This window comes from Leucopleurus acutus, assembly GCF_964270905.1.
Source record: "Leucopleurus acutus genome assembly, chromosome: 3".
In the NCBI taxonomy this organism is placed as follows: Eukaryota; Metazoa; Chordata; class Mammalia; order Artiodactyla; family Delphinidae; genus Leucopleurus; species Leucopleurus acutus.
Genome location: NC_139145.1, coordinates 76,822,762 through 76,831,544, shown reverse-complemented (window position 1 = coordinate 76,831,544; position 8,783 = coordinate 76,822,762).

Here is an 8,783-nt window from a genome sequence, read left to right as displayed (position 1 = left end):
TTTGGTTGACACTATGTTGAAGTCATTAGGCTACTATTTGAACACATGTTGTACAGTATATACCTTTATACATGCACAATACATTAAACCCAGTGAGGTGCTCCTACTGAGACACACAGTGGGATGAAGACTCAGGAAAAACAGAAAATTTGGGTCCCCCCTCTCATGCCTAAGCTTAGGTAGAGATTAGTTGTTCCAACTATTGAAATAGATAGTTTTTAGCTTGCTAGTAACTTTTTGAAACACACAGAGTTGAATTAGTGCCAGTGAAATGTATGTTCAACTTGATGTCACTTTGCTTCCCATGTTTCAAAGGAGGTTAAAAAAATTCTTTCTATCAACTTATATGTAATAGAAGAAGATATACAAGTGTTGTGGGGTATCATAATGAGACCAGTTGGATATTCATATTTTGGAAAGAATCAAATATTGTTATTCCTGATATTTTGGAAAAACCTGAACCAGATGTATGTTTTTATGTTGTTGCATTTGTTTTCTTCTTAAAAGAAAAATCAGTACATGTAAAATATATTAGTTCTTACTTTTATTATAACTAACAGAATCCCATGAGATTTGCTTTAATCTTAGTAATTTATTTATACATTAATTTATCTAAGTATATTTGCTATTAGCTTTTAGAATATATCCAGAGAGCTTATGCTTAACATTTTAAGAAAACAGTTACTGCCAAATTCAAACAAGTGCAAGTTGTGACTCAGATTACTACCAGAAGTGGAGTAGCAAAAATATCTTTTATATATGTGTGTATGTATGCATATCTGTGATTTTAAAACTAAAAACCATAATTTAAACTCTTTTTCCAACCTTACCATGCACTTTTCTCATAGTTATAATTTTCTGGAAGGGATTGAATCTTAATTGTAGAGTGCAAGTGTAATCCAGGCTAAATGTGTTCTTTCTAAATGTATATATGCACTAAATGGGTTTACTGTTGTAATAACAGAAGCTTCACTGATAACTCATGATTCAGTATTAATGCTGAAGTAAAGATGCTAAGCTCTTCTACATAATGCCATCCAGAATAAAAATACAACAGACAGAATGAGCAGGGCAAAATAATATGCTTTAAAAACAAATAAGTACTTTTCTACAACTACAAAGCTGAGTAATTAAAATTGAGGTTGCCATCAAGCAGCAAGTATCCTTAACTCTCTGACTAAATGGAAACAAGGAATCATTATTGATCTGAATACCAATATTAGAATAAGAACAATTTATAAATCTTTGCAGTTCTGAAAACTTAATTATATGGTAAATATCATTTAATCATCTAATTTTATTGCTTAAAGGAATCTGAGTTCCCCCAATCTCTTCATTTTATACACGGGGAGATTGTGAGCCATCAAGATGAATTGACTTGCCCAAAGTCACAGAAACAGTAGTAAAGACAAGAGTTTAATACTCAGGTACCTTAAATCCTGTCATGTGGTCTTTGAAGTCTACCAAGCAAGGAGTGCAACAAAAGATTGTTTCAGGACCATGTCTATAGTTAAGGGCAGAGTTTGTCAATAGGCAGACCCGTTTCTGTCTCTTCAGGTTTTGCCACTTAGTAACTCTATGACTATGGTAGTTTCCTCTGTTAGTGTCAATTGTGTATCCTATAATATGGAGATAATTACAGATTTTATCCCAAATGGATTTTTTGAAGAATAGATGAAATGACTTATGCAAATGCTTAACATGTGATAGACACATGGTAAGTACAGCATAAATATTATTTGTTATTTTTTATTATTGTTTATCATCAGACCATTCTGAAATTTCAATGGGTGCCTTTAAAAATCATTTATCACTGTGAAAGAACTGAAGTTAAGACATTTAGTTTCTCTCTGCTTTCTTATCACTGTTGAGATTTCCTATTGATCTGTGTAATTTAGAATGTCCGGTCATAGAGACAGAATTACATGAACAGCTAAGTCTTCTCAGTTAAATGCTTTGAATTAATCATTAGAATTAAAAATTACCCTTTGTGATATTATGAATTATATTCATATTATTGAACAGAAATGAAGGGCAATTATGCATTTTTAGTAAATTTGGCTGTGATCCCTGTCTTTCCTTTCAGTTGCTGGGCAGTTTGTCTTAAAGTTTCCACGGGTCTCTATTCTTCATTCTTATTAATAGTATTCTAGACTGCATGCCTGAATCAACTCAACAACTCCAGCTGGCTCATCCATTTTCAGCTTCTTTCATTTCTTGTTAGTCTGTGTAATACTTTGCTGCCAGCCTTGTCCAAAGAATGAGTGCAGAGTGAGTCCATGATGCTTATTCCGGCATTCAAGGTTTGCCATCCCTTGTACCTTAATGCTTTCATTATACTTTACAACTTAGTTCCCAAACATATAACTTTCACTCCCAACAGCCTTTTATATCACTATCTCCCAAATACTACAGATAAGTTTTTATTTTTTGATCTTTTGGTGTTCTCTTTATCTTGCCAAGAATTTACCTTAACCAAGGTTCCCTTGGTGATTATTGTCTAGCATTTGGTTCTATATTGATTGTACTGGTATTAAGATGCTTTAATGCCTTTATTGTTTTATAACTTCCACAAATTTTGTGAGCTTCTTAAATGATACAACAGCCAGGAGGCAGCACAGAATGGACCTTCAACCAATGTTGTTCAATTGACTTATTGAAAATAAGATAGTAACTTTAGGTATGAAATGTAACAACTTTTGCAGAGTATAGTGTAGGATGTGAGAGCATATGCTTTTCTAAATGTAACAGAACCTCTGTTCTAAATGAATCCTCAAATTTTCATAAATACCCATTTCCAGATTTGAGTTCACTTCAGGAATCATTTGGTAAGCATTTCAAATCAATTTCAAAAAGATTTTAGGTTTCAAGCCAGCACGTTTTCTCTTCTACAAACCCATAGTGCTTTCCTCACTCTATAAAGAGGCACATTATATGATTGGAGGGATTGAAAGCAGATATAGCTGTACTTTAATACTTAGTGAGGGTTAAAAGTTGAACTTGAGCTTTGGAAAGAGATGGAACGTACACCTTTTCTCTTTACCAACTGTGGAACAAGTGACCTTAATGTTTCCCTAGGATATTTTGGATTTAACATCTGCTGTGAAAGACGGTGCAATCGAAGTGCAGCCTCACTTCTTCCAACCTCTCAGGAGACCCTGCAGGCTGCCATTAAATAGTCATCCAGGTGTTAGTCTTGAACTCAAATGTGAACCAGCCCCTGAAGTCTGAGATGAAATCTGGCCAAGCAGTTCATGAAGAATGTTCTGGATTGTTCTCCTGACATGTGAGCTCTTCACCATATGAATTTGTTTTATTTCTTCTTCTCAAATGTTATTAGCAGGGAGACATAATAGATTTGGTTCAGTAAATTCATTTAAAACATAGAAAATAAATTTTGAATTTTATACTTTTTTTACACCTCCAAAAGTGATTTTATAACTCAAGAACAGCTAACATAAAATTTGCTGACCCCTTTGAATATAAGTTCCTAGACTGACATGATGTATCATCCTTGGAGGAGATGTTTGATAAGATATTAAACTAGACTGGAACAGAAAACCTGGGAGCACATTTTTCTCTCATGTCCATTTCATATAAACTGGAGTGTCGTTATGCTATCTACATTTTTGTATTCTTTGAAGCCCCTAAAGTTTCCCACAGAAAACATAATGAATATTTGCTAAAGGAATAGATGAAAAGAAAGTTATTTACACATTTATTTTGGTGGAAAACATCCATGTTAGAAAACTAGACCTGACTAATTTTTTTATTGTTTTGATGACAAGTAAGAAAATAATATTTTAGGAATAAGGAGGTTCACATATTGGCTAAAAGTTTTAAATTCATTTTATTAAACTTCTGAAATTCCACATATTGAAATTGGCTTTACATTGAGAGCCTCTCATTACCTATTTACATTGAAAGATGAATTCATATATTCAAGTATAACATCATTCAGAAAAGAACATAAATCATATGTATTTTCATAAAGGGATCAACAGATTTTCATAAAGGGATCCCCACATGACCACCACCCAGATCAAGAACGAGCATTACCGCACACCAAAAAATTCCTGGTAACTTTCTCCATTAATACCATTCCTTCCTCCACAAATTAACCATTATCCTGATTTTAAACACCTTATATTAGTTTCAACTCTTTTTTTGAAGTAAGTATAATTATACATTATATTCTCTTTTATGTCTGTTTTTTTTTAGTTAGCATTTTATTTATGAGATTCAGCTGTGTGATTCCTCTAGCAGTGGCTTGTTCATTTTACCTGCATAGCATAGTAATTCATTTAAGATTTTTATACACAGTTTATCTATTTCATTGTTGATGACTATTTGGATTGTTTCCAGTTTTCAGCTATTGCAAATAATGCTGTTATAAAGCTTCATTTTTGTGTCTTTTGACAAGGGTACATATATAGATTTCTGTGGGCTATGTGTGACTATGACTATGAGAATAATTACTAGTTTGTAAAATATCCTTATGTTCAGCTTTAGCAGGGACTGCCAAATAATTGGAAACCTTAGCCCTTAAATGAAAAAAGTACTCTTATATTTGGGTATACATCTACCATCCAAAAATTTCCCCCTGCATTCCTTAATGTTCTGTGCTCTTGTTTTTTTTTTTTTTTCTTTCTTACCTTTGGGTTGTTGTTTTTAATCATTCCATTTTTGCCCTTTATTAGCTTTTTTTTTTGTAAAATAAACACATCTTTAATGATTACCCAGGAGATTACAGTTTGAATTTTGACTTAATAGAATCTAAGACGAATTAGTACTTTTACCACTTCCTGTACAACATGCCATTTTGTCTCCTTTTAGCACACTATCCTTTTGTGTTACTGTTGACATGAATTATTATAATTCTACACCTTAAATTCCCCAAATCAATATCATCAGCATTACCATTATCATTATGACCATCATTTTAGACAAGGATGTGCTTTATATACTGTTCATTACTTCCTGCAATTTTTTTGTTTGTTTTTAGCTGGAATATTTTCCTTCTGCATAAAAGTCTCCTTTAAGTATTTCTTTTAGTGTTAATCTGTTAGTGACAAATTCTAATATATATATATTTTTACCTGAAAACATCTTTACTTCATCTAATTTTGCTAGATACAGAATTCTAAGCTGACAATTATTTTCTTTTAGCACTTTAAAAATGTCATTTAATTGTCTCTGGCTTCCATTGTTTCTGTTGAAAAAAAGAACTGTCAGTCTTATTTGTTATTCCTTTGACAGTAGGATGTAAGTTTTTTTCTGGCTGTTTTTAAGATTCTCTCGTGGTATTTGGATTTGAAAAGTTTTGCTGTGCTGTGCCTAGGTGTTGTTTTCTTTATATTTATCCTGCTTTGTTTCTAGAGAGTTTTATATCTGTGATTTACATATTTTATCACTTAAAAAATATTTTAACCTGTATCTCCAAATATTTCTTCTTTCTCCACCCCACCACTCCTCTCCTACTGGGTCTCAAGTTAGACATTTTTATTACCCCATGTCTCTCAGCTATAACATATATTTTCTATCCTTTACTACTCTCCATGCATCAATCTGAATATTTTTTATTTACTCGTCTTCTTTGTCACCTCTCTTCTACAGTGTTTAATCTTCTATTAACAAATTTTTCAGTATGTTATCTTTAGGTATAATATTTTTAGTTTTTTAATTTCCATGTAGTTCTGTTTAAAAATAGGCTTAGTTTTTGGGTTAAATTTCAGTCTTTTCATCTTTTAAAAATATATTAATCACTATTATTTTATTTTATTTATTTTGTTTTTTGCGGTACGCGGGCCTCTAACTGTTGTGGCCTCTCCTGTTGCGGAGCACAGGCTCTGGACACGCAGGCTCAGTGGCCATGGCTCACGGGCCCAGCCACTCCGCTGCATGTGGGATCTTCCCCGACCGGGGCACCAACCCGTGTCTCCTGCATTGGCAGGCAGACTCTCAACCACTGCACCACCAGGGAAGCCCAATCACTATTATTTTAAAATACATGTGTAAGAAGTTCTAATGCCTGGATCACCTTTGGATCTTATTTTTTCCCCTTGGTTTTCATTCATTTGGTTTTTTTACTTTATATAGCTGGTAATCTATGACTGAATGCCAGACATTGTTTATGAAACTTTGCAGAGATTGTTAGAAACACTTGACAATGTTATTTCTTACCAGAATGGAGTTCCAGTTGTTTTCTGACATGTAGCTAGAGTAGAGGTAAGTTACTTTAGTTCAGCTTGAGATTGAACTTGTGCAGTTAGGGTCAAGCCTTTTGTTAGGGTAGATCTGTGTTCAGGTCTCTTCTTATGCCTAAGCTGTAACATTTCCAGAGTCCTATGTGGAAGTTTTGGGTGTATGCCGAGGTCACTCTCCCTTGACAGGCTCTAATTTCTAATTTGAGTTAACCCTGCTGCATGAAACTTCCCAAAGTTCCGTTCTTAGCCAGCATTCTCCTTACCTTCTTGGCCTCTTGACCACAAAGCTGCTTATAAATCAGTGAATGCCTTAACAACACCATAGGCTCTGTTTGTTTATCTTAGTGTACTTTCTTTCTCTCAGAAATTATTGCCCCAGAATTCTGGTTGATTAGTAGCCCTGAACTCAACTTTTGGTTCTCCAACCCCATAAGGCTGCCAGAAGCTTATCTAATGTTCTAATCCTTCTAGTAGATGCTTTCCTCTTGGTTTCTTAGCCTCTCTGCTGTATGTAACTTAAGAATTGGCACATGCCTTGTGGGAAAAGTATAGTTTACTTCTATGCCAAGCTCACTTCAGTGAGATTTTGTTCTCTCCAGAATTCTAACCCCCTCAAGTCCTAGTTCCCTTGGTAGCTGTTTTCTACTTGTTTTTGATTATAAGTATGTTTGTAACAAGTTACTTCACTGTTATCAGATACAGTTCAATTCAATTAATTTATACACTGAAATAATAAATGAACAAATATTATTTTAATAAGAATATTAATCAACCCACTAACATATCAAATGTATATATGTTTACACTTATAACTGTTCTGCTTTCAAACAGGTTACTAGGTTTTACAAAGGACTTCCAGAACACAGTGGCAAAATTTTTTTCCTCCAATTATTACACAAAAATTATTGTTTTGTTGTGGTATAATACAATCTTAATATGGGCTGTTAAAATATAAATAATATATGTATTTAAAAAAATCCAGTGACACACAAAAATCTTATGATAAAAGTACGTTTATTTTTGTAAGAAACTAACACACTGTCTTCCAAAGAGATTGTACAATTTTGCATTCCCACCAACAGTATTGAGAGGTTTGTTCCTCCACATTCTTGCCCGGTTTTAGTGTTGTCCATGTTCTGAATCTTGGACATACCTTTTTATTTTTTAAATATTAAATGTAACATTTTACCCAGCTTTACTGAGATATAATTGACATACATTATCTTGTATTGATATACATTATCTTGTAAGTTTAAGATTTACAACATGATGATTTGATACAAGTATATATTGTGAAATAGTAACCAAAATAGGGCTAGTTAACACCTTTATCACTTCTCATAATTATCCTGTTTTGTGTGATGGGGGAGACATTTTAAGATCTCTCTTGGCAAATTTCAAGTATATTATAAAATATTTTTAACTGTAGTCACCATGCTATACATTAGATCCTCAGAACTTATTCATCATATATCTGGAAGTTTGCACCTTTTGACCCAAATCTCCACATTTCCCCTAGCTCCCAGCCTCTGGTAACCATCAATCTACTCTCTGTTTCTATGAGTTTGACATTTTTAGATTCTACTTATAGGTGAGATCATACAGTATTTATTTTTGTCTGACTTCTTTCACCTAGAGTAGTGTCCTAAAGCTTCATCCATGTTGCTGCAAATGGCAGAATTTCCTTCTTTTTTATACCTGAATAATATTTGAGTTATATATATATATATATATATATATATATAAAATATTATATTATATCACACTCTTTAACCATTTCTTGCTTGATAGCCATGTTTTGGCTTTTGTGAGTAATGCTATGAGAGTGTTTTGGGGGTGTACTATCTCTTTGAGATAGTGATTTCATTTCCTTTGGATATATACCCAGAAATGGGATTGCTGGATCATATAGTAATTCTACTTTTAATTTTTCTGAAACCTCCATACTGTTTTCCACACTGGTTTTACCGATGCAGGTTTTACATTCCTACCAACAGTACACAAGGGTTCTCTTTTCTCCACATCCTTCCCAGCATTTTTTATTTTGATAATAGCCATTCTAAACCAGGAATTTATACTTTTTAAAAAAATGATAATTAATATGTTTTTCAGTTTTGGAAGTTTCTAATGTTACATCCAGAAACTCAGAGATTCTCTCTTTAGCCATATCCAGTCTACTATTGAGCCCATCAAAAGTATCCTTCATGGCTCCACTCTGTTTTTTGCTCTCCAGCATTTCATTTTTGTTCTTTCTTAGAATTCCCATCTCTCTTATTACATCATTTATCTTGCACATTAACTACTTTTTCCATTAAAACCCTTAGCATATTAATAATATATTTTTTTAAATTTCTGGTTTGGTAATTAAAACATTCTTGCCATATTTGACTCTGGGTCTCATGCTTGTTCAGTCTCTTTAAACTGTTTTTGCCTTTTAATGTGCCTTGTAACTTTTGTGGAAAGGTGGACATAATGTACTGAGTGAAAGGGTAATTGGCCTTTGGTATTTAGTGGTAAGATGTGGGTGTAGGGAAAACATTCTGTAGTCCTATGATTAGGTCTTAGGTTTTTGATAAG